This window comes from Bufo bufo, chromosome 9, assembly GCF_905171765.1.
Source record: "Bufo bufo chromosome 9, aBufBuf1.1, whole genome shotgun sequence".
NCBI lineage: Eukaryota > Metazoa > Chordata > Amphibia > Anura > Bufonidae > Bufo > Bufo bufo.
The window spans coordinates 133,411,687-133,438,185 of record NC_053397.1 but is presented as its reverse complement, the minus strand read 5'-3'; the positions used below and the strand labels follow the sequence as shown (position 1 = coordinate 133,438,185).

Genomic DNA, 26,499 nt, shown 5'->3' with positions numbered 1-26,499 from the left:
CCCCGTTCTTGAATTGTCCTAAAATTGATGTTTCACTCTCCAAACTAGCTAAAGGTTCTTCTTTACCATTTGAAGATAGAGGATCATTGCGTGATCCTATGGACAAAAAAGTGGATGCTAACCTTAAAAGAACCTGGGATGCGGTCACGGCTTTATTTAAACCTAATATCGCGGCCACATCCGTAGCTAGGTCCCTAAAAAGTTAGTTGGAACAACTAGGTATACTATTAAAATCCAATACCCCATACGAAAACTTTGCAGACTCCTTCCCTCTCATTAAAAGCTGTAGATTTTTCCCCTCACCCATGACGGCACCCTGTGCGAATCAGGACAGGAAACCTGAGAAGATAAAAAGGACACACCTCCACCCAACACCAGTTCAGGTTTCCTGTCCTCCGGATGGGAGATCCTGAGAAGCAGCACTGCTGAAGACGTACCTCCAAGACACGAGCTGGGGAAGGTCTGTGGCTGTGTGCCGTGGGAAGTCCTATCCCTGGGGAGCGGTAGTTCTGTGGCCGTGCCGGAAGCCGCTTCCCTTAAGTCTGCCTGCGCCTGCCCTCTCTCCGGCCCTGCGGGGAGCCGCTGTGGCTGTGTTCAGGCGGCTCCCCATGCTTTCCTCTCTCCCCGATTCTAAGATGGCGTCCGTGCGCGCATGCGCGGGGCCGTCTCCTGGAGATGACGGGGGGCTTCACTCGTGCAGGACCCAGAAGTAGAGGCCGGAGCGCGTCCTTTAAAAATACAAATACCGCGGCAGGTTCAGGCAGCCAGCTGGGGCACAATTTGGATGTGCTGTGTAGCGATCCTGGTGCGATCATGTCGGAGCCTACAGAAGGACGCGCTGAACCCCGGGAACCCTTGAGACCTGCAAGTCCGGTACCGGTCTGAGGATGGGGGGGGAAAAGGAAAAAGCTTCAAGGGTGAGAGTGTTCCTTTTTATTTCTAATGTGGTTTCTTATGATTGTCTCTAGATCCCTAAGCCACCTAAAAAATCGTCTTACAAGACACAAGGAATGTGCGGAATGTAAAACGTCCCTATCTGCATCTTATCAGAAGGCGTTATGCTCAGCGTGTATAGATAAACTGGTAGCAGAGCAATCCCAAACCCTTACTAAATCCATGAAGTCTATTATTAAGGGATCCTTTAACCTCTTAAGGACATAGGGCGTACAGGTACGCCCTTGTGCCCTGGTACTTAAGGACACAGGGCGTACATGTACGCCCTGTGTATTTTCGATCACTGCCGTGCGGCTGGCAGTCATCGGAACCCGGTGCCTGCTCAAATCATTGAGCAGGCACCTAGGCTAAATGCGCGGGGGGGTCCTGTGACCCCCCCATGTCGGCGATCGCGGCAAACCGCAGGTCAATTCAAACCTGCGATTTCTGCAGTTTCTGGTCCCCGCGGTCCCTGACCGCGGGGATCAGAAACTTTATATGCCTAAAAAAAGTTTTATGCACCCCCAAATGATTTTTATGGTGCGGGAGGCGGGCGGTGCGGCAGGCGGGATCGCGATCCCCCGCCTCCCCTTGAAAATTCATTGGTGTTCAGTGGGTATACCAGGGTGCCAGCACACTGCAATGCGATGTCAGCCGTTTAACCCTTTCCATACAGCGGTCCGTACGGACCGCTGTATGGAAAAGGTTAACAGCGCAGGGAGCTCCCTCCCTCTCCCATCGGGGGGCTGCTGTGCCTTTGCAGCCCCCTGATGGAGAGGGAGAGAGCCCCCAGACAGCCCCCCCGAGAGATCCCCTCCTTACCCTTCCGCGTCTGCGAAGTTCTGAGCAGACGGGGAAGGTTCCCATGGCAACAGGACGCCTCTCAGGCGTCCTGCTGTCCATGGTGCTGAACAGATCTGTGCTGAAAGGCATAGATCTGTTCAGTGTAAGTAAAATACAGTGCAGTACAATATATATTGTTCTGTACTGTATTATACAGACATCAGACCCACTGGATCTTCAAGAACCAAGTGGGTCTGGGTAAAAAAAAAGTGAATAAAAGTGAAAAAAAAGTAAAAATCAAAAAACACATTGATCACTGATAAAAAATGAAAAAAATAAAATTCCCTACACGTTTGGTATCGCCGCGTCCGTAACGACCTGATCTATAAAACGGTCATGTTACTTTACCCGAACGGTGAACACCATAAAAATAAAAAATAAAAAACTATGATGAAATTGAAATTTTGCCCACCTTACTTCCCAAAAAAGGTAATAAAAGTGATCAAAAAAGTCGCATGTATGCCAAAATTGTAACAATCAAACCGTCATCTCATCCCGCAAAAATCATGCCCTACCCAAGATAATCGCCCAAAAACTGAAAAAACTATGGCTCTTAGACTATGGAGACACTAAAACATATTTTTTTTTTGTTTCAAAAATGAAATCATTGTGTAAAACTTACATAAATAAAAAAAAGTATACATATTAGGTATCGCCGTGTCCGTATCGCCCGGCTCTATAAAAATATCACATGATCTAACCCCTCAGATGACCACCGTAAAAAAATAAAAACGGTGTAAAAAAAGCCATTTTTTTGTCATCTTACGTCACAAAAAGTGTAATAGCAAGCAATCAAAAAGTCATATGCACCCCAAAATAGATGCCAATCAAACCGTCATCTCATCCCGCAAAAAATGAGACCCTACTTAAGATAATCGCCCAAAAACTGAAAAAACTATGGCTCTTAGACTATGGAGACACAAACATTTTTTGGAATTTAAAAATGAAATCATTGTGTAAAACTTACATAAATAAAAAAAATTGTATACATATTAGGTATCGCCGCGTCCGTGACAACCTGCTCTATAAAATTACCACATGATCTAACCTGTCAGATGAATGTTGTAAATAACAAAAAAAAAAAACTGTGCCAAAAAAGCTATTTCTTGTTACCTTGCCGCACAAAAAGTGTAATATAGAGCAACCAAAAATCATATGTACCCTAAACTAGTACCAACAAAACTGCCACCCTATCCCGTAGTTTCTAAAATGGGGTCACTTTTTTGGAGTTTCTCCTCTAGGGGTGCATCAGGGGGCTTCAAATGGGACATGGTGTCAAAAAACCAGTCCATAAAAATCAGCCTTCCAAAAACCAAATGGCGCACCTTTCCCTCTACGCCCCGCTGTGTGGCCGTACAGTAGTTTACGGCCACATATTGGGTGTTTCTGTAAACGGCAGAGTCAGGGCAATAAAGATAGTCTTGTTTGGCTGTTAACCCTTGGTTTGTTAGTGGAAAAAATGGGTTAAAATGAAAAATTAGACAAAAAAATGAAATTCTCAAATTTCCTCCCCATTTGCCAATAACTCTTGTGCAACACCTAAAGGGTTAACAACGTATGCAAAATCAGTTTTGAATACCTTGAGGGGTGTAGTTTCTTAGATGGGGTCATTTTTGGGTGGTTTCTATAATGTAAGCCTCGCAAAGTGACTTGAGACCTGAACTGGTCCCTAAAAATTGAGTTTTTGTAAATTTCTGAAAAATTTCAAGATTTGCTTCTAAGCCTTATAACATCCCCAAAAAATAAAATATCATTCCCAAAACAATTCAAACATGAAGTAGACATATGGGGAATGTAAAGTCATCACAATTTTTGGGGGTATTACTATGTATTACAGAAGTAGAGAAACAAACTTTGAAATTTGCAAATTTTTCCAAATTTTTGTTAAATTAGGTATTTTTTGGTGCAAAAAAAATTATTTTTTTGACTCCCTTTTACCAGTGTCATGAAGTACAATATGTGACGAAAAAACACTCAGAACTGCCTGGATAAGTCAAAGCGTTTTAAAGTTATCAGCACTTAAAGGGACTCTGGTCAGATTTTCAAAAAATGGCCTGGTCCTAAGGTGTAAAAAGGCTGTGTCCTTAAGGGGTTAAAGCATTCAGTAAGAGCTGTGCCAGGTCCCCAGATAAACCGGGGAGGGATACAGAGTACGACAGTATTGAGTTGGACTCTTCCGGCGATGGTGGAGAATCCGGACAACTATTGTCTAGTGATTCGGACTCTTCGGATGAAGATTATTCATGGAGATCCTTCTTTTCCCCTCAGGATACGCAAACGTTATTAAAAGCGGTCAGAGCAACCATGCAGTTAGAAGATGTTAAGCAGACCAGATCAGTTGCGGACCAGGCCTTTCAGGCATTAGGCCCTAAAAAACATAGGGTCTTCCCTATTCATGATAACATGCAAGCGGTCATCAATAGAGTTTTTCTTACCCTCCTCGGTGAAAAGGAAATATCCTTATGAAGAAAAAGTTTCCTCCAGCTGGGATAGGGCCCCTACGGTAGATGCTCCAGTCGCTAAGATAGCTAAGAGATCTACCCTCCCCTTTGATGATCTGGGTTGCCTGTCGGACCCATTAGATAAGAATGCAGACATATACCTAAAACGGGCATGGGAAACTTCCGCTACTTGTCTCTAGACCCGCAGTTGCAGACACTTGGGTATCCCGGTCCTTAAAATTGTGGATTGAACAGCTAGAGGCACATCTTAAAGAAAAAAAGCCCAGGGAGGAAATTTTAGCTTCTCTTCCCACCTTTGCTAGAGCGGCGGTGTAACGGACCGTTTCAGCAGACAAGGGGTTAAAATCCGTTTAGGCGATATGCCCCTTTCTGAGAGACAGGCCCAGCTACTGCAGAACACCAAACTCCCGAACTGGATACAAAGTAGCACTCCAAACTGGAACCTCACGAATAGCTGCTAGCAGACGAACAGGAATCTGCTTACACTCCTGGCAATCAGTCTCTAACAGCATACAGCGGATCCCCCCCAATAACGAGACAAGGCTCCGTGTTGAGGGTCAAGCAGTGGTCTGAGGTGCTGGTACACCCAGCCTGGTTTTTATTACAATATAACAATATAGAGAAGCTGCACCAGCAACTTACCGGAGCCCAGTCTTTCAGTTACCAACTGAAAACCAAGTAAATCCGTAAAAAACAATCAGACTGGCTCACAGTATTTTTGCATTTATTAAAATTACTTTATTGACCCAATACAATGTTACACATATCCTAGTTAATTGTCAACATAACAGCATATATAAATAGGTACTTTAAATGCGGAGCTCTCGCATATACCTAAATGACAGTACTCCAAATATGACCTCTGGTTTTGCTATGTGGTGTCCGTCTGCTACGTATTGAGATAGAATATCTCTAGTGTTCAGATAGTTTATCTGTTGATTTGCCTTGATCTAAACCTAAATTGTTCAGCCACTATTCCGTTAGCGGTCGCTGATAGCGGTCGCTGCAGCATTACACATTTGCCTACTGAGGAAGGAACTACGGTTCCGAAACGCGTCTAGTGTGAACCTGACCCAGCTAGTGGTGCGTTATTTTTGTTTCTGCTTTCATCTTTTTAAAAAAAAAAATTTGCCTTGACCATCTCATCTGGATGCCGTTTGAAAAGGGTGAGCACGATATCAGCCATAACCTCAAGCGGTGCACTCGGTACAATACCATTATAGTGGACTGACTTATTGGTGTGCTAATATTGACGTCTTTGCCGAATACACCGGCGCGGCTCTGCTACATCAACTTCCGCTACTTCGATCGGCGCAGGTGGATACCATCACCGACCAGCAAACCACTCTGGTCGGATCACGTGACGCTGCGAAGAACGAGCAGAGTGACTACCTCGTTGCAGGAGGTAGGAAACTAACCGCAATATTAAGCAACATAGTTGCTGAGACTATCAGCGACCGCTAACGGAATAGTGGCTGAACAATTTGTTTAGATCAAGGCAAATAAACAGAGAGTTTATCTCAATACGTAGCAATCTGTTTATTTGCCTTGATCTAAACAAATTGTTCAGCCACTATTCCGTTAGCGGTCGCTGATAGTCTCAGCAACTATGTTGCTTAATATTGCGGTTAGTTTCCTACCTCCTGCAACGAGGTAGTCACTCTGCTCGTTCTTCGCAGCGTCTCACGTGATCCGACCAGAGTGGTTTGCTGGTCGGTGATGGTATCCACCTGCGCCGATCGAAGTAGCGGAAGTTGATGTAGCAGAGCCGCGCTGGTGTATTCGGCAAAGACGTCAATATTAGCACACCAATAAGTCAGTCCACTATAATGGTATTGTACCGCGTGCACCGCTTGAGGTTATGGCTGATATCTTGCTCACCCTTTTCAAACTGCATCCAGATGAGATGGTCAAGGCAAATTTTTTTTAAAAAAAGATGAAAGCAGAAACAAAAATAACGCACCACTAGCTGGGTCAGGTTCACACTAGACGCGTTTCGGAACCGTAGTTCCTTCCTCAGTAGGCAAATGTGTAATGCTGCAGCGACCGCTATCAGCGACCGCTAACGGAATAGTGGCTGAACAATTTAGGTTTAGATCAAGGCAAATCAACAGAGAGAATATCTCTAGTGTTCAGATAGTTTATCTCAATACGTAGCAGACGGACACCACATAGCAAAACCAGAGGTCATATTTGGAGTACTCCTGTCATTTAGGTATATGCGAGAGCTCCGCATTTAAAGTACCTATTTATATATGCTGTTATGTTGACAATTAACTAGGATATGTGTAACATTGTATTGGGTCAATAAAGTAATTTTAATAAATGCAAAAATACTGTGAGCCAGTCTGATTGTTTTTTATGTTTTTTTTATTACAGTTGTTTGCAAATACAGGTCCACCCACAGGGAGGTATAAAACAACCAAGCCCATCTGGTGTACACGCCCCTAGGGGACCAGAATGAAGACTTGTGACACAGGACAGATATGCAGCACTGTAGGATACACAGAGACAATACATCCCCACAATGCATCATGGTTTCCTCCTCTCGGCCCTGGAGACACCCGAGGCGTAATCCAATTATCTCTCAAGACAAAGTCCCCAATACACATGTGCAGACAACAGGACAGACATCACCCTTTAAACACACAATGGGACAATGGCACAATAGAAACACACCCAGCATTTTCCTCCCAAGCTGACAAGTTACACTTATTATAAATTGTTACAACGTTGTGAGTTTACATTGGCCATACATATAACTTACATCAATTTAAACAGTATAACTTGGGGACAAACCTATCCAAAATTCACTTGAATAGGTTCAGGGGTTTAAAAGTTAGTACCGTATTTTTCGCCCTATAAGACGCACCGGCCCATAAGACGCACCTAGGTTTTTGAGGAGGAAAATAAGAAAAAAAATATTTTGAACCTTAAGGTGTGCTTTTGCTGGGTTTTAAACTAATTGTGGTCTGTGGGTGGCTCACTGTTATGGGGGATCTGTGGGTGGCTCACTGTTATGGGGGATCTGTGGGTGGCTCACTGTTATGGGGGATCTGTGGGTGGCTCACTGTTATGGGGGATCTGTGGGTGGCTCACTGTTATGGGGGATCTGTGGGTGGCTCACTGTTATGGGGGTTCTGTGGGTGGCTCACTGTTATGGGGGTTCTGTGGGTGGCTCACTGTTATGGGGGTTCTGTGGGTGGCTCACTGTTATGGGGGTTCTGTGGGGGGCTCACTGTTATGGGGGTTCTGTGGGTGGCTCACTGTTATGGGGGTTCTGTGGGTGGCTCACTGTTATGGGGGTTCTGTGGGTGGCTCACTGTTATGGGGGTTCTGTGGGTGGCTCACTGTTATGGGGGTTCTGTGGGTGGCTCACTGTTATGGGGGATCTGTGTATGACACATATATATATATACGCTGGCAGTGAGAGTCATGCGCCCACACCGCCTGCTTCATAAAGTGGGCGGCGCATGACGTATGACTCACACTGCCAGCGTCCATCCTCCCGGCCTGCCTCCTCCCTCCTCTCTGCTACCTACCGAGCAGGCGAGCGCTTGTAGTTGTAAGTACCGGTAATACACAGCGCTCCTTATGTGATTACGTACAATTACAATTAACTATTAGACATAGGATTATACAGTGAGCGGGGCCCGTGTAGTAGAATACAGTCACTGCACGGGCCCCGCTGTCATTATAAAAGCAGATGCCGGCCCCCAGTCCCACCTCCCTCACAGCTGATACACCCGCCGCACGGCATCGCGGTGGGTGTATCATTGAAAACTCAGCAAAATCAGCAGCATTCGCCGTATAAGACGCACTTCTATTTTCCCCCCACTTTTGGGGGGGGGGGGGAAGTGCGTCTTATACGGCGAAAAATACAGTATATGGCCCATAATCCTGGGGCAAGAGGCCAGCAGCCAGGCCTCTCCAAAACCCAGTGGCGAGGTTGGTTTCGCCACAGGCGGATTTTTTAACGGATGCTTCTACGGATGTTATGCTGCCAAATCCTCAGCTATGATGAATGCGGCAAGAAGAGCCATTTGGCTTAGGTCATGGAAAGGTGACCAGGGGTCTAAAGCCAGACTGTGCCCTTCCGTGTGAGGGTGATTGTTTGGGTCCTCCCTGGATGACATCTTGGAGAAGGCATCCGACAAGAAAAAAGGGTTTCCTGTCCCTCAGAAGCCCCCCTTTTTTTGTAAACCCCAGCAGGGCTTTAGAAAACAGAGGGGTAAGCCCTACGATAGGAAGGAAAGGGATAGATTTCCTTGAAAAACTAGCGCCTTCCTGTTTAAATTAGGGATCGACCGATTATCGGTTTGGCCGATATTGAGGATTTTGAACGTTATCGGTATCGTTATCTATCTTGCCGATATTCCGATAACGTATGGGGAACATAGATCGCGCTGCTCTCAGCGCTCTGTGTTCCCTCCGCAGCACAGGGGAGAAGGAAGCTGTGTCTCCCTCCCCCTGTGCTGCTGCTGCCGCTAATGAGAGGAGAGAACATAAGAGGAGGGGAGGGGCTGTGTCCACTGCGCCACCAATGAAGATAAGCCTTTCATTAATTCATATACAAGAGGCGGGAGCTGGCTGCAGAATCGCATAGCCGGCTCCCGACCTCTATGAGCGGCAGCTGCGGTGCCGCGGATCGCAGCTACCGCTCATAGAGGTCGGGAGCCGGCTATGTGATTCTGCAGCCAGCTCCCGCCTCTTGTATATGAATGATTGAGAGACTTATCTTCATTGGTGGCGCAGTGCGCCCCCCACCCCCATCCCAATCCCGGCCAATAGTAAAAACATTAGTGGCGCAGTGTGCCCCCCCCCCAGTATTACTCATTGGTGGCAGTGGCCACAGGATCCCCTCTCCCCTGCTCCTCCGATCGGAGCCCCAGCTGTGTAATCCTGGGGCTCCGATCGGTTACCATGGCAGCCAGGACGCTATTGAAGCCCTGGCTGCCATGGTAAGCTCCATGCTGCTGTGTGCACTATGCACAGAGCAGCAGAGACAGTGTGAGATCCTATTCACCCTGATAGAGATCTATCAGGGGGAATAGGACAAGGGTTCTAGTCCCTAAGGGGGCTAAAAGTTAGTAAAAAAAAAAAAAAAAATAAAAAATTAAGTATAAATGAAAAAGATTTATAAAAAAAATACACCGTAACAATAAACATATTAATTTTCAGCAGATTTGTGTAAATTTTTTTTTTTTCTCTCAAAAATGAAAATTCCCAGAATATCGGTATAAATTATCGGCTATCGGCCTGAAAGTTCACAAATTATCGGTATCGGCCCTAAAAAATCAATATCGGTCGATCCCTAGTTTAAATCCCAGGATAACAAACCAAAAGACAAGCAATGACGCCAGACTCCAGATTGGGGGAAGACTCTCTGCCTTTCTCCCGGCTTGGGCGAACGTCACCCAAAACAAGTGGGTTTTGGCGGGGATAGCGGAGGAATTCAGGTTGGAGTTCCGCTCCTATCCCCAAGCCTTTTTCACCCACACTCCAAAGGATCCTCTAAAATCCACAGTTCTGGAGAGAGAGCTTCAGTTATTGTTGGACAAAGGAGTGGTTTGCCAAGTCCCAAGGAAGGAGGAGGGCAGGGGATTCTACTCCCCACTCTTTTTTTTTTAATAAAGAAACCCAACGGTTCCTTTCGGATGATTCTGAACCTAAAATGGCTAAAGAAATTCCTGAGATACAAGAAATTCCGGATGGAGACTATAAAGACTACTTTAGACCTGTTATACCAAGGTTGCTGGATGGCAAGTATAGACTTGGAGGATGCCTATTATCACATCCCAATTCACTCTTCCTCCCAAAAGTATTTAAGAACGGCTGTTCAAGTAAGGGGCCAACTTCTACACCTGCAATACAAGGCACTTCCGTTTGGGGTCTCAAGCCCCGAGAATTTTCACCAAGGTCGTGACGGAGATGGTGGCATTCCTTCGATTATCTGGGATAGTAGTAGTACCATATCTGGACGATTTTTTTGTTTGTAGCCAAAAGGGAGCAGTTACAAACAGAGCTCGTCCTGGTGTGCTCTCTGTTGAAGGATCTGGGGTGGAAGATGAATCAGGAGAAATCTTGTCTAACCCCTTCTCAAATTTGCACCTTTTTAGGAATGCAGCTAGATTCCACGGCTCAGAAGACATTCCTCCCTCAGAAGAAGGTGTCCTCAACAATAGAGCATGTTTGGTTCCTTTTCCGGTCCTTCCAATGTTCCATCAGAGAGGCGATGGCAGTACTGGGGCACCTGACGGCTACAATTCCAGCCGTACCATTCGCACAGATCCACACAAGCCCGTTACAGTCGGATATCTTGAAGATTTGGAATGGTCTTCCACAAACACTAGAGGAAAAATGTCATCTCTCCTCCAGAGCAAGGTACTCCCTTCTGTGGTGGACGTCCGAGAAGAACCTCTCGGTAGGAATGCCTTGGTCCTTCATGGAACCCATGCTGATAACGACAGACGCCAGTCCGTGGGGTTGGGGAGCTCATTCAGAGGGAAAATACTGGCAGGGAAGATGGGATTTAAAAACCCGGGACAGCACGTCAAATTACAAGGAGCTCAAGGCAGTAGAAAGAGTACTAAAGGTGGCAGTTCCAGATGTCTCCAACAGAAAGTTGGTCTTTTACTCAGACAATTCAACGACAGTGGCCTATATAAATCATCAGGGCGGAACAAAAGTACCATCCCTAATCTTCCTCTGCCAGGAAATTTTCAAAATAGCGGAAGACAGGAACCTGGTCTTATCCGCAATACATTTTGAAAGGGAAAGAACACTGTGGCCGACTTTCTAAGCTGAGTAGAGCTCAGTCAGGCAGAGTGGAGTCTGAACGAGGAGATTTTTTCCCAGATTGTAACAATGTTTGGGACCCCAACTATAGACCTCTTTGCCACCCGGAAAAACAGGAAGACAAAGATTCTTCTCCCTAAATTACACAGAGAATCCTACAGCGGTAGACAGTCTGGCTCAGGATTGGAGCCAGGAACTCGGCTATGCCTTCCCACCTATTTCCCTAATTCCGCAGGTTCTGAAAAAAGTGCGGAGGGAGGGAGCCACCATAATCTTGAAAGCCCCAAAGTGGCCCAAGAGAGTCTGGTACCCCACCCTCTTAAGTCTAGCCAGAAGCCCTCCCTGGGTGATCCCTCCAAGGGAGGATCTACTCTCCCAGGGGCCCGTATGGCATCCCAATCCGGGGATTCTTCAATTGGCAGTATGGAGATTGATAGGGACATCTGGTTGAAGAGAGGGCTTTCTAGCAAAGTTTCCACCCTTCTAGGTAGCAAAAAAAACTTCAACAGCTAGGAAGTATAATGGGGTGTGGAATGTCTTTTTTTTCTTCCTTTTTAGGTTCTAGCCCTGATCCATTTAGTCCTCCAGAAATCCCTAAGATTTTAGACTTTTTACAAGCAGGGTTAGACAAAGGGCTCAAGGCCTCCACCTTAAAAGTCCAGGTGTCGGCCATAAGCTACTTTTTTGACTTCCAATTAGTAATCCACCCGTGGGTCAAGCGTTTCCTTTCTGCCGCTGCCAGAATCTGTCCTTCCATAAGACCTCTTTCCCCTCCTTGGGACCTGAATAGGGTCTTGACGGCCCTAACCGATAGACCCTTTGAACCCTACTTGAGGTCCCAATTGACATCTTATCCATTAAAATGGCTTTCCTCCTGGCTATTACCTCTGCTAGGAGGATCTCGGAGATCCAGGCCTTCTCGGCATATCCGCCCTATACGATCATCCAGGATGACCAGATAGTTATCAGGCCCCTGCCTTCTTTTCTTCCCGAGGTTGTCTCTGATTTTCATAGGAGCCAAGACATTGTGTTGCCTTCTTTTTTTCCTAACCCCTCCAATAGCTTGGAGGAAAAGTTTCATTGCCTGGATGTCAAGAGATGCTTGTTAGTCTACTTAGATGTTACGGCTCCTTGGAGAAAGGACGAGAACCTCCTGGTCCAGTTTTTAGGAGGAAATAAGGGGAAAAAAAGCATCCCGTGGGGTTATTGCTAGATGGGTGAAGAAGGCCATAGCTAGAGCTTATATTTCCCTGGGTCTCCCCCCTCCTTCAGGTTTTGGTGCCCATTCTACTAGGGCGGTGTCTACTTCGTGGGCTGAGAAGGCTGATGTATCTTTAGCCCAGATTTGCAGGGCAGCTACCTGGAGCTCCCCGCACACCTTTCTTAAACATTACAGATTACAGCTCCATTCTGATGCCTTTTTTCGGGGAAAGTCCTTCAGGCTGTGGCCCCCCCTAGGTTCTACTTATAGTTTATCTCGCACAGGGTGCCGTCATGGGTGAGGGGAAAACAACATTGCTTACCGGTAATTGTTTTTCTCGATACCCATGACAGCACCCGATATTTCCCTCCCCAAGTAGATGTATATATTTATGGCTTTTTGCCAGGTCTATATGAAGTAATATAGATATCAAAAAAAAAAAAAAAAGGGGGTCTTTAACCCTTTGTCACTTCTCTCCAGAGAACAATTTATTTCTTCCACTGGTGTTGGGTGGAGGTGTGTCCTTTTTTATCTTCTCAGGTTTCCTGTCCTGATGGGAGGTCCTGACTCGCACAGGGTGCTGTCATGGGTATCGAGAAAAACGATTACCGTTAAGCAATGTTTGTTTTTTGTCACACAACAGCGGATTCTGTTAGGCTGGCCGCAAGAGCTACGGCTCTAGCCAATAACTCTAGAAGGGCACTTTGGCTAAAAGCTTGGTCCGGAGACACAGGTTCCAAAGCAAAATTGTGTAACATCCCGTTTTATGGTAACCTTCTCTTTGGTCAGGACTTAGATAAAATTCTAGAGAAAGCTTCTGATTCCAAAAAGAACTTCCCAGAGGATAAAAAGAAGAGGAAAGCTCTTTTTTTATTTTATTTTTTTTTTTCATCCCCAAAAAAGTTAGTTTTCAAAATAAAAGGAGTAAAACGGAAAACTGGAGATCGGGAAGACAGAAAGGGAAGGGTTTTATGTTCTCTCCCCGTTCCGAGGAATCTTCCAAAAAATGACGCCAGAGCCCCAGTGGGGGGAAGACTGGGAAAATTTGTGGATTGCTGGGTAAAATACTCATGCAGCCACTGGTTACTAAAAACCCTCCACAAGGGGTACAGTATTCTTTTTGTCAAGAGTCCCCCCTCTCTATTTGTTCAGAATCCAGTTCAGAGCTCGGAACATCTCCAGCTTCGCATGGAGCAAGAAATCGAACTGCTAGTTCAGATGAACGTCTTAGTTCCGGTACCAACGGATCAAGTCGGTCTGGGCTGTTATTCCAGGGTTTTCCTGGTAAAAAAACCAAACGGGGAAAATGTGTCTCATTATAAATATGAAAGCCCTGAACAGGTCCATAAAGTACGAGAAATTCAGGATGGAATCTATAAAAACCACGGTCAAAGTTCTACAAGAAGGGGTGTTTCTAGCATCCATAGATTTAAAAGATGCGTATTTTCACGTACCCATTCATCCAGGGTCACAACTTTTCTTGAGAATAGCGGTATGGATCCAAGGGCATCTAAAACATTTCCAGTTTCAAGCACTACCCTTTGGGATAACGACTGCCCCCAGGCTTTTTACAAAAATTATGCTAGAGGCAATAACCCCTCTGAGAAAGGAAAAAATTATGATAGTTCCATATCTGGACGACCTTTTGATAGTGGGGGACTCTCAGAAAGACCTAGAGACCAATCTATCCAAAACGATAGACAGACTGGAGGAACTGGGTTGGATTTTAAATCGGGAGAAGTCTCACTTAATTCCCACACAAAAAATAGTTTTTTTTTGGGAATTCTCAGACTCGGTGAGCCAAAAAGGCTTTTTACCAGCAGAGAAGATCACAAAAATCCAATCCCAAATAAAACAATTCAGTCAACAAAAATCCCACACCATAAGACAAACTATGGCCCTGATGGGGTCCTTTACAGCTTGTATCCCGGCAGTGAAGTGGGCGCAAATACATTCCCGTCCTCTTCAGACGTTTATGTTAAAAATATGGAACCGGAAACAGGATTCCCTGGACAGTCTAATAATTCCGGATCACATTCGGTCCTCACTAAAATGGTGGGAATTAAATTCAAATCTACAGAGGGGAGTTCCGTGGATAGTGAGAGATCAGTTGATCCTCACCACGGATGCCAGTCTATGGGCCTGGGGAGCACATCTCCATACAGTGTCAGCCCAAGGGGAGTGGTCACAATCCCAGAAGAAATACTCATCAAATCACCGGGAACTTCTGGCGGTGTGGGGGGCTCTGAGTTACTTCTCAGAGGAGTTAGAGGTCCAATGTACAAATAAGATCCGACAACAAGACGGTGGTAGCATATATAAACCACCAGGGAGGAACAAAAAGCAAGCAACTACAAGCCCTAGCCAACAAGATTTTCTTGTGGGCGGAGGAGAATCTCCTCTCCATATCAGCGGTTTTTCTAAAAGGGACGCAAAACATCCAAGCGGATTTCCTCAGCCGCAGGAAATTAGATCCGGGGGAGTGGCGTTTAAAAGAGGAAATTTTTCAAACCTTAACACAAAGGTGGGGTCTTCCCCAAATAGACCTTTTTGCAAACAAAATAAATGCGAAATTACCAACTTTTCCCTAGATCCATGGGATCCGAGAAGTGCAGGAACAGATGCGCTAGCTCTTCCTTGGAATTTCTAACTGGCATATTGTTTCCCGCCTCTGATTCCAAGGGTTCTCAGGAAAATAAAAGGAGAGGACCGAGGTAATCCTAATTGTTCCCAACTGGCCGAGGAGATCCTGGTTTCCTCTCCTGGCAAAGATGTCCAAGGAGGATCCATGGATTCTACCCTGGTCAGAAGACCTCCTCTTTCAAGGGCCAGTTCTCCACCCAAAGACGCAAAGTCTGCACCTCTCTGCTTGGATCCTGAAAGGGCAGTCTTAAAATCTAAGGGTCTATCGGACAGAGTAATTAATACCATGCTAGCCAGCAAAAAAGAAGTCCCTAATAGAATTTACCGCAAAATCTGGAATAGATATGTTTCCTGGTGTTCAGAAAATACTTCTAACTCCGCGGGGAGTATTTTGTCTATTCTAGATTTTCTTCAAAGTTTTAATAAAGGGTTAAAACCTAGCACTCTTAGAGTTCAGATTTCAGCATTAAGTGCCTATTTAGATTTAAAAAAAAGCACTTAATCCGTGGATCATTCGCTTTCAGACTCGGACCCCGGAGTAGACCTCTGGTCGCTCCGTGGGATTTAAACTGTCCTTTCCGGACTCACTAAACCCCCCTTTGAACCCTTGGAGTCAGCAAATATCAGATATCTGACCCTTAAAACAGTATTTCTAGTGGCCATTACTTCTGCACGTAGGGTTAATGAGATACATGCCTTCTCGGTTAAAAAACCCTTCATGACTATCAGGGACGACAGAATAATTCTAAGATTCGACAATTCCTTTCTACCTAAGGTTGTCTCGGAGTTCCATAGGATGGAGGAGGTGGTTCTCCCTTCGTTCTGTGAAAATCCCAGATCTAAAGTAGTTTTTCACACTCTGGATGTCAGAAGGTGTGTTCTGAAGTATATATCAGAAACTAAAGAAAATCCTAATAACCGATTTGTCCAATTCTTAGGGGTAGGAAAGGATTAAAAGCGTCCAAACCTTCTATTACACGCTGGTTAAAATCGGCAATTTCAGAAGCCTACATAGCAATAGGAAAACTACCCCCGGTAAATATCAAGGCTTATTCTACAAGGGCAGTATCGACTTCATGGGCGGAAGAAGCATCCGCTTCCTTGGATCAGATCTGTAGGGCAGCAACCTGGTCGAGTCCTCATACCTTTGTAAAACACTATAGGATAGATATTGATTCTAAAAGAGACCTATCCTACGGTAGGAAAGTTTTACAAGCAGTTGTCCCTCCCTAATTGACTAATCTGTTAGTTCTCCAAGTAAGGTGTCGTCATGGAGGGGAGGGGAAAAGTTGAATTGGTCTTACCGGTAATTCCTTTTTCGCGAATCCTCCATGACGGCACCGCTTATATCCCCCCCCCCCCCCCAAAAGAAAGAATAGTTATAAAATTAAATAATTAGTCTAGAGTTATATGTATGAGATTTAATATGTATAACAGAGAATAGTTAAGTAACTGGTGAAGGTCACGAATGAGTGTAAGTTTAGGGCCTGTCAAGTCCAGAAGACACTGAAGATAAGTGAGGAGGCGGGCCCTTTTGAACCTTCCTGTCCCTGGCTGGAGGAGGATAATCTCCAAGTAAGGTGCCGTCATGGAGGATCCGCGAAAAAGGAATTACCGGTAAGACGAATTCAACTTTTTGAATGATAATTGGAAGGTTATTACTTTATGGTCACTATTTCCCAGGTGTCCCCCAACCTGCACATCTGTTGTTCTGTCAGGTCTATTGGTTAATACGAAGTCCAGTATGGCCGTCCCTCTAGTCGGGTCCTGAACCAGTTGGGAGAGGTAATTGTCTTTGGTTATTGCCAAGAACCTGTTTCCTTTATGAGATATACAAGTTTCAGTTTCCCAGTCTATAAATGGGTAGTTGAAGTCCCCCATAATAACCACCTCATTATGATTTGCCGCCTTGTCTATCTAATTTAGTAGTAGATTTTCTGTGGACTCTGGTATATTAGGTGGTTTATAGTAAACTCCTATTAGTAATTTATTGTTTTTAGCTCCATGTAGCTCTACCCACAGTGACTCCACATGTTCATGTCCCTCACTTATATCTTCACGGAGTGTGGGCTTTAGACAGGACTTTACATAAAGGCAAACCACTCCCCCTCTCCGGTTTTGATGATCCTTTCTAAACTGACTGTAACCTTGTACATTAACCGCCCAGTCATAGCTATCATCCAGCAATGTCTCAGTTATTCCCACTATGTCATAGTCCTCCTCACACATCACTAATTCCAAGTGGCTCCGAGGGTGGGTTCCTGCACCCACAAACGCCAGGTACACAATTGTGCAGCCAGGGCACAGTTCTGGAGGAGGAGGAACCATGTTCACAGCAGGCTAGCACCCAGACCAGCTCATGGCCATCACTGGTGCGTGGCTGGCTGGGGGGATACAGAGGACACAGACGATACACCTCCCACAGAGGACAGCTTTTCATTTCCTCTGGGCAGCCTGGCACACATGAGCGATTACATGCTGCAGTGTCTCTGCAACGACCGCGGAGTTGCCCACATTCTAACTTGTGCTGATTACTGGGTGGCCATGCTGCTGGATACCCGTTACAGGGACAATGTACTTAATTCCCTCACTGGAGCATGATCGTAAGATGCGCAAGTACAAGCGCACGCTGGTAGACGCGCTGCTGGTGGCTTTCCCACCTGACAGTGGAAGCACAAGGCGAAGGCAGAGGACGAGGAAGAGGTCGCCAACGCAGCTGGGGCACTGTCAGCACCTCAGAAGGCAGGGTTAGCATGGCCGAAATGTGGAAAAGCTTTGTCAGCACTACACAACAACCAGCACCACCAGCTAATATGGAACGTCTTAGCAGGAGGCAGCATGTCACCAACATGGTGGAGCAGTATGTGTGCACACGCCTACACGTACTGAATGACTGGTCTGCCCCCTTCAACTTCTGGGTCTCCAAATTGGGCACATAGCCTGAGCTTGCCCTTTACGCCTTAGAGGTGCTGGCCTGCCCTGCAGCCAGTGTATTATCTGAACATGTGTTTAGCACGGCAGGGGGCGTCATCACAGGTAAGCACAGCCGCCTGTTAACAGCCAACATGGACAAGCTCACGTTCATTAAAATGAACCAGGCATGGATCCCACAGGACTTGTCCATACCTTGTGCAGAATAGACATGTATACCGGCACTAACCAGCCATTGTTATACTGCAGTGCAATTGCTCATTCTTGTATTTTGGATATTTCACACTCTTTTGGAGTGTACCCTAATTTAAAAAAATTAAATTAAAACCAAAAACCTGTGTTGGCTACCTTGTCTTCCACCTACACCTCTACGTCCACTGCCTCTTCAAACTCCTACTCCATATGGAACTCCACCTCATAAATCAAATTTTTATTTTATTTGTACGTATTTTATTTTATATCATTTCACTACTTTGTCAGTTACATTTTCTGGTGAAATTCAGCAATTTTTTTTGGTGTGATGTACCACTGCTATACCTATTAGACCAGTAAAAAAAAAATTGTCAGTTACATTTTAGGGTCAAATTCGCCAATTTTTAGGTGTAATATACCCCTCCTCTACCTAGTTGACGGCTTAATACATTTCAATTTTTATTTTACATTTTTGGGTGACAATAAACCATTTTTTTGTCATAGACCCCTGCTCTACCAAGTAGACAGAAAAATTACAGAAATGTATTAACCTATTACATTCTTGGGTTGACATTATACAGTTTTAGACGTGAATAAACCCCTGCTCTGCATAGGTGACAGGGAATAAAATTTCTGAAATGCTTCTTTAATTGATGCGCGCCACCTCCTTTGATTCAATGCTTAAACAAGTTGTACCACATTTGCACTTCAATTATTTGTCCCACATTTCCGCTATACTCTTTTGGCCAACATTTGCGCCTCAATAGCTTTTCCCACATCTCTGCTCGATCCCAAATTTTTTTTTTTATAACTTATCTCCCAATTTGGTCTTTTTCTCATGCTCTGTCTCCGGCGTGGAACCCGGATTCGCCGATAACCGTGATCAACATGGTAGGCTCAGAAAAGAACATCGAAAGTTGATAGAGAAGATATCCAAATCGATGGTGGGTGTCACTGGGGCACCTGTACATAGGTGACAGGAACATAAAATTTTAAGAAATCGTCAATTACATTGTCAGGTGACATTTTTCAAATTTTGCTGGATAGAAGCCCCTGCTCTGCATAGTTAACAGGGAATAAAATTTAAGAAATTCTTTAATTGAGCGCCACATCCTTTCATTCAATGCTTAAACTTTAAAAAGTTGTCCCACTTTTACGCTTTAATACTTTGTCCCATATTTCCGCTCTAATTTTAAATTTGAAAAATTTGGATGGGGCCTCTTTCTCACGCTCCCCCCTCTGGCCTGGAACCCTGATTCCCCACCAACCGTGATCACCATGGTAGGCGGATAAAAGAACATCGAAAGTTGATAGAGCAGATATCAAATTGGATCGTGAACATCACAGGGACGTGCGATATGATGGGGCAGTAAGTGTGCACACGCCTACACGAACTGACTGACAGGGGTCAGCCCCTGCAACTTCTGGGTCTCCAAATTGGGCACATGGCCTGAGCTTGCCCTTTACCCCTTGGAGGTGCTGGCCTGCCCTGCAGCCAGTGTATTGTCTGAACGTGTGTTTAGCACGACTGGAGGGTTATATTTCCTAATGTCTTGTGGTGTACCCGAATTGGATTTTTTTTTTTTTTTTTAAAAGCAGTGTAGGCTACCTCCCCCAACACCCCAGTATAATAAACATGGGCGCAGCGCCAATGAGGGTTACATTTTTTTTAAATGAACTCTCCTCCAATTGATCACGTAGCTGCCGGTCTCCTGTTCTTTCTTCAGGACATGTCCAAAGGACCTGTGGTGACATCACTGTGCTCATCACATGAGCCATTACCATGGTAATGGACCATGTGATGAGCTCAGTGACGTCACCACAGGTCCCGAAGAAAGAACAGGAGACCGGCAGCTACGCGATCAATTGGAGGAGGCGAGTTCATATTTTTTTATTTCATTTCTTAACCCTCAATTGACCTTCTACTAAGCATTCTGTATTAAAGAGTGCTATTTTCCCTTATAACAATGTTATAAAGGGAAAATAACACTGACTAGACTTTCATTCTAGCAACCATGCGTGAAAATCGCACCGCATCCTCACTTGCTTGTGGATGCTTGCGATTTTCACGCAGCTCCATTAACTTCTATGGGGCCTGCGATTTTCACGCAACACAAGTGATGCGTAAAAATCACCGCTCATGTGCACAGCCCCATAGAAGTGAATGTATCCGGATTCAGGGCGGGTGCAATGCGTTCACCTCACGCATTGCACCGACGCAGAAATCTCGCCCATGTGAAAGGGGCCTAAGGGTGAATAGGACAAGGGTTCCAGCCCCTAAGGGGCCAATAGTAAGATCTGCTGATCTGGATGTGACTAACTGCATTTGTGAGACTCACCCAGATGCGGATCCATCTCACAAATGCATTGCAAGGACGGATCCGTCTCTCCGCTTGTCATGCGGACAGACGGATCAGTCTTGTATCTTTTTGCACATTTTTACCGGTCTGCGCAGGACGGATCCAGTATTTTTTGAATGCCGGATCTGGCACTAATACATTCCTATGGGGAAAAATGCCGAATCTGGCATTCAGGCGAGTCTTCAGTTTTTTTTCGCCGGAAATAAAACCGTAGCATGCTACAGTTTTATCTTTTGCCTGATCAGTCAAAATGACTGAACTGAAGACATCCTGATGCATCCTGAACGGATTACTCTCTATTCAGAATGCATGGGGATATACCTGATCAGTTCTTTTCCGGTATAGAGCCCCTGTGACGGTACTCTATGCCGGAAATGAAAAACGCTAGTGTGAAAGTACCCTAATTTATTAAGTTTAACCCCCCCCCCTTTTTCCCAATTTTACATATAAAATGTATAAACAATAAATAAACATTACATAGCGCTGTGTCCGAAAAGTCCAAACTATTAAATTATTAAAAAATATCTCCTATGCGCCGTAACAGAAACTAATAAAAACCATGTGATTCACCCCTTAAAATAACATAGGACTGTTCTATTATGGGCTGAACGTTTCATGAAATGCACGCAGCTTTTTTTTTTTTTTTTTGCATGGTATTGAGTATCTCAATACTTTTTTTTTTATGGTGACGAAAGGAAATCAAGGGGGCATCCCTGTCTAACCCCCCCCCCCCCCCCCCTGCAGATATTTATATTATCAGAATATTCCCCATTTAATATCACTTTTGAAGAAATTTCTGTATATAACAATCCTACCCATGATATAAAATTGTCACCTAATCCCATCATCTTCAGTGTTGTAATCAGAAAGGGCCATTCTATAGTATCAAACGCTTTTGAGGCGTCGATGGTAACAATCAAACGTTCGCCACAATTTGTTGGTTCAAGCTGGGTGTTAACAAAATAACGCATAATATTATCAGTTGTAGTTTTGACTGTCATAAATCCCGTCTGATCCTCATGAACAAGCCCTGAGACTAAACTTCTAAGTCTATTTGCCAGGATCTTAGCCAATATTTTTTTCAGTATTTATTAGCGAGATGGGGCAGTATGAATCTGGAAGAGTTGGATCTTTCTCGGGTTTTAAAATCTATGTAATTAGGGCTTCTCTTAATGAGTCTGGCAATTTCCCTACCGTCCTCGACACATCCCACATTCTTAGTAATTTTGGGATTAATATTTGTTTATATTGGGCATAGACTTCGAACGGGATACCATCTATACCTGGGGCCTTATTCTTAGAAATCCTAGATAGTACTTTATCCACTTCCAAAGCATTTAAGGGGGCTTCCAAGGTTTCACATTGATCTGTTAACCTGGAGATAGTAATTTCCTCCAAAAACTGTTGTATTTGGGCCTTTTTTTAAATTTTTATTTTTTTTATTTTAATCTTACTACTATATATGTCTTCAAAGTATTCTTTGAGCAGTTCTATTTTGGCCACTTGTTTTAAAAAAAATAAATAATAAAATAGTCCTGGTTTGGTCGTCTAAGCAATGGATATAGCTTTTTTTTTCAACTATTTACCTGGAATATGAGCGTAAATATAGTTATCTCTCACATAGTTTTCTATTTGTTGTTCTGCTAATAAATACCGCTCTTCTTCCAGTTTGGTCACTTTCTCCATCCACTCTTCATAGTTTTTATCTATGGGGTCCCAATATTTATTTATATTTTTTTATATTTTTCCGCCTCTTGTTCTAGATCCATATATTTTTTTTTTTATTTCTCCTTGTCCCTTTCTTATATATTGCTGTATATTTTATAAAAATCCCTCTAATATTAGCCTTTGCGGCCTCCCATACTTTATTATTTACCGCTGACCCTTCATTCATGTAAAAAAACTCCGTTATCTCTTTCTAGATTCTATCGTGTACCCCCTAATATATTGATCCACCCCATATTTGTGCATACCTCTTAATTTTTATTTGTCGTGTTTTATACTTATAATAATTGGATTATGGTCTGAGATCCCTCTCTCCTGGCTCCACGGAAGCAGTGTGGAAGAGGAGAGCAGAGCTGGGAGTAGTTAACCGATGCCCATCCAGCCAATAGGATGCGATCCTGAGAGGCGATGTCACCGCCACCTCTCAGGATCTAAGGATGGTGATCGGTGGTGTATTATCACTTACTTTTAATCTGGTAGTCTCTATGTTGTGCTGTCATGAGGGACTCTCTGGAAACCGAATTACCAGTAAGTCTAATTCCTATTATTCACTTTAGAAAAAAGACTGAGGGGAGATCTAATAACTATAAATATATCAGGGGTCAGTACAAAGATCTTTCCCATCATCTACAGTCGGGCCCATAAATATTGGGACATCGACACAATTCTAACATTTTTGGCACTATACACCACCACAATGGATTTTAAATGAAACTAACAAGATGTGCTTTGACTGCAGACCGTCAGCTTTAATTTGAGGGTATTTACCTCCAAACCAGGTGAACGGTGTAGGAATTAGAACAGTTTGCATATGTGCCTCCCACTTGTTAAGGGACGATAAGTAATGGGACAATTGGCTTCTTGGCTGTTCCATGGCCAGGTGTGTGTTATTCCCTCATTACCCCAATTACAATGAGCAGATGACAGGTCCAGAGTTAATTTCAAGTGTGCTATTTGCATTTAGAATCTGTTGCTGTCAACTCTCAAGATGAGATCCAAAGAGCTGTCACTATCAGTGAAGCAAGCTATCATTAGGCAGAAAAAAACAAACACATCAGAGAGATGGCAAAAACATTAGGCGTGGTCAAACAACTGTTTGGAACATCCTTTAAAAAGAAGGAACACATCGGTGAGCTCAGCAACACCAAAAGACCCAGAAGACCACGGAAAACAACTGGGGTGGATTACTGAAGAATTCTTTCCCTGGTGAAGAAAACGCCCTTCACAACAGTTGGCCAGATCAAGAACACTCTCCAGGAGGTAGGTGTAGGGTTCCCCACAAGATGTAAACCATTGTAGAGCCTCAAACGGGAAGGCCAGATTAGAGTTTGCCAAACGACATCTAAAAAAAGCCTTCACAGTTCTGGAACAACATCCTATGGACAGCTGAGACCAAGATAAACTTGTACCAGAGTGATGAGAAGAGTTGGAGAAGGAAAGGAACTGCTCATGATCCTAAGCATACCACCTCATCAGTGAAGCATGGTGGTGGTAGTGTCATGGCGTGGGCATGCATGGCTGCAAATGGAACTGGTTCTCTTGTATTGATGATGTGACTGCTGACAAAAGCAGCAGGATGAGTTCTGAAGTGTTTCGGGCAATATTATCTTCTCATATTCAGCCAAATGCTTCAGAACTCATTGGATGGCGCTTCACAGTGCAGATGGACAATGACCCAAAGCATACTGCAAAAGCAACCAAAGAGTTTTTTAAGGGAAAGGTGGAATGTTATGCAAAGGCCAAGTCAATGACCTGACCTGAATCCAATTGAGCATGCATTTTACTTGCTGAAGGGAAAATGCCCCAAGAACAAGCAGGAACTGAAGACAGTTGCAGTACAGCCCTGGCAGAGCATCACCAGGGATGAAACCCAGCATCTGGTGATGTCTATGCGTTCCAGACTTCAGGCTGTAATTGACAGCAAAGGATTTGAAACCAAGTATTAAAAGTGAAAGTTTGATTGTGTCCCATTACTTTGGTCCCTTAACAAGTGGGAGGCACATATGCAAACTATTGTAATTCCTACACCGTTCACCTGATTTGGCTGTAAATACCCTCAAATAAAACTGACAGTCTGCAGTTAAAGCATCTAGTTCATTTCATTTCAAATCCATTGTGGTGGTGTATAGAGCCAAAAATGTTAGAATTGTGTCTGTCCCAATATTTATGGACCTGACTGTATTTATCCCCAGGACTGACGAGGGGGATATCCTCTGCGTCTGGAGTAAAGGTTTGTACACAAAGGATTCTTTACAGTAAGTCTGGGTTCACACCTGAGCGTTTTACAGCACGTACGATCGCACTGTAAAACGCCCGACGCCCCAAGAAGTACAGGAGCTTCTTTGGGGCGTCTCGTTGCGCGTTCCCGTACATAGACTTCTGGGAACGCGCGACAATGGGCGTTCGCTTGTTCCGGAGCTGTGTCTGTAAACGCGCATACAGAGCGCTCCATCCCGTACGCTCAGGTCTGAGCGTATGAGCAGTGAGACTATGAAACTCTGCCAGAGGAGGTGGTGATGAGTTCACTAAAAGAGTTCAAGAGGGGCCTGGATGTATTTCTGGAGTGTAATATTACAGGCTATAGCTACGAGAGGGGTCATTGATCCAGGGAGTTATTCTGATTGGAGTCGGAAAGGAATTTTTTATTTTTCTATTAAAGGGAACCTGTCACCGGGATTTTGGGTATAGAGCTGAGGGCATGGGTCGCTAGCTGGCCACTAGCACATCCACAATACCCAGTCCCCATAGCTCTCTGTGCTTTTGTGTAAAAAAAAAAAAAAAGATTTTGATACATATGCAAATTAACATGAGTCATATCTTGTGTGACCAAAGTCATATTTTCAAGCTCTGATTCATCTCGGGTTAATTTGCATATGTATCAAATCTGTTTTTATACACAATAAAAGCACACAGAGCTATGGGGACTGGGTATTGCGGATGTGCTAGCGGCCATCTAGCAACCCATGTCCTAAGCTCTATACCCAAAATCCTGGTGACAGGTTTCCTTTAAAGGGATTCTGTCACCAGTTTTCAACCCTGTCAGCTAAACATATGCTGATGTTCAGGGCCTCATCACGATTCCTAATGTGTGCTTATAAATGTCATCTGTGGGCTTATTTAGCTAAAAAAAAAACAGCTTTTACTAACCTGTCAGTCAAACAAATAAGGTGCCCAAGGGGATGTGAAGCGATGCCAGGTGCCGGCCGCACCCGCCGCCGTTCGTGCCCAGCGCCGCCTTTCCGGACTTCTGCGCCTCCTAATCCTCTGTGCAGCCTCTCGCTCTCCCTCCCCCTCCTCCTGCTGTAAGATCTCGCGCATACAGGGGTTGAGTGAAGTGCTGGCGCATGCGCACTTCGCTGGAAGAAGCCAAATGGAGAAGTCCGCACGGGCGCACCAGGCAGAGGCCTGTGCGCACGCGCAAGATCTTGCAGCAGCAGGGGGAGAGCGAGAGGTGGCACAGAGGATTAGGAGGCGGCGCAGAAGTCCGGAACTGTGGCGCTGGGCATGAACGGTGGCGGGTGTGGCTGGCATCGCTTCACATCCCCCTTGGGCACCTTATTTGTTTGACTGACAGGTTATTAAAAGCTGTTTTTTAGCTAAATAAGCCCACAGATGACATTTATAAGCACACATTAGGAATCTTGATGAGGCCCTTAACATCAGCGTATGTTTAGCTGACAGGGTTGAAAACTGGTGACAGAATCCCTTTTAAGTGGGGCAAATTGGCTTCTACCTCATGGTGTTTTTTTAAATTTATTATATATGCTTTCCCAGGGATCAATGACATGATGGCTGGGGCATAGATAAACAAACAAGCAATATAGATCACTTTGACAAACAAGGCTCAGGATTTTTCTCCATAAGTGTCTAAAATGTAAATTTGCCATAGTCTATTAATGTTTAGACTTTTTTTTTTCTCTTCGTAATGCAGTAAACTGTGATCATGATTAGAAAATATGCTGCTTTCTAATGCAAGCTAAGTTTCCTGTTCTTAAATGCTGGCTTTACTTATGACCAAAAAAGGTCATTCCAGCTATATTTCACACAGTGAAATGCCGGAAATGCTGTAACAATGTTCATGTGTGACAGTCCTGTTTGCCAACAACTTTGTCATAACAAGTTGGAAGGAAGTTGGCCTGAACAAAATACGAATTCTCTTGTGTAAAAAATGTTATTGAGAACTATGTCTGCTTTAGTTAACTGGGTTGTCCGGGTTCATAGCTGAACCCGGACATATCCCAGTTTAAACCCAGGCAGTCAAACTGATATTGGCATATGAGCACTTCATGAATTGCGCAGGGCAAAGGCTTTTTTTGGAGATCCGGTGACGTACTGAGCTCTCCATGGGGAAAGCTAGGCAGAGATTTTTGTCTAGCAGTGAGCCTGATGACTTCACTAGCACTTCTGGGCA

At 44.5% G+C, this 26,499-nt stretch overlaps 1 protein-coding gene across 2 annotated transcripts in view; it reads left to right on the top strand.

The window, feature by feature from the left end:
* MYH9 (myosin heavy chain 9) overlaps positions 1–26,499 on the top strand; it is a 428,796-nt gene that overhangs the window by 15,437 nt on the left and 386,860 nt on the right. The gene's annotated exons all lie outside the window — the stretch shown is intronic.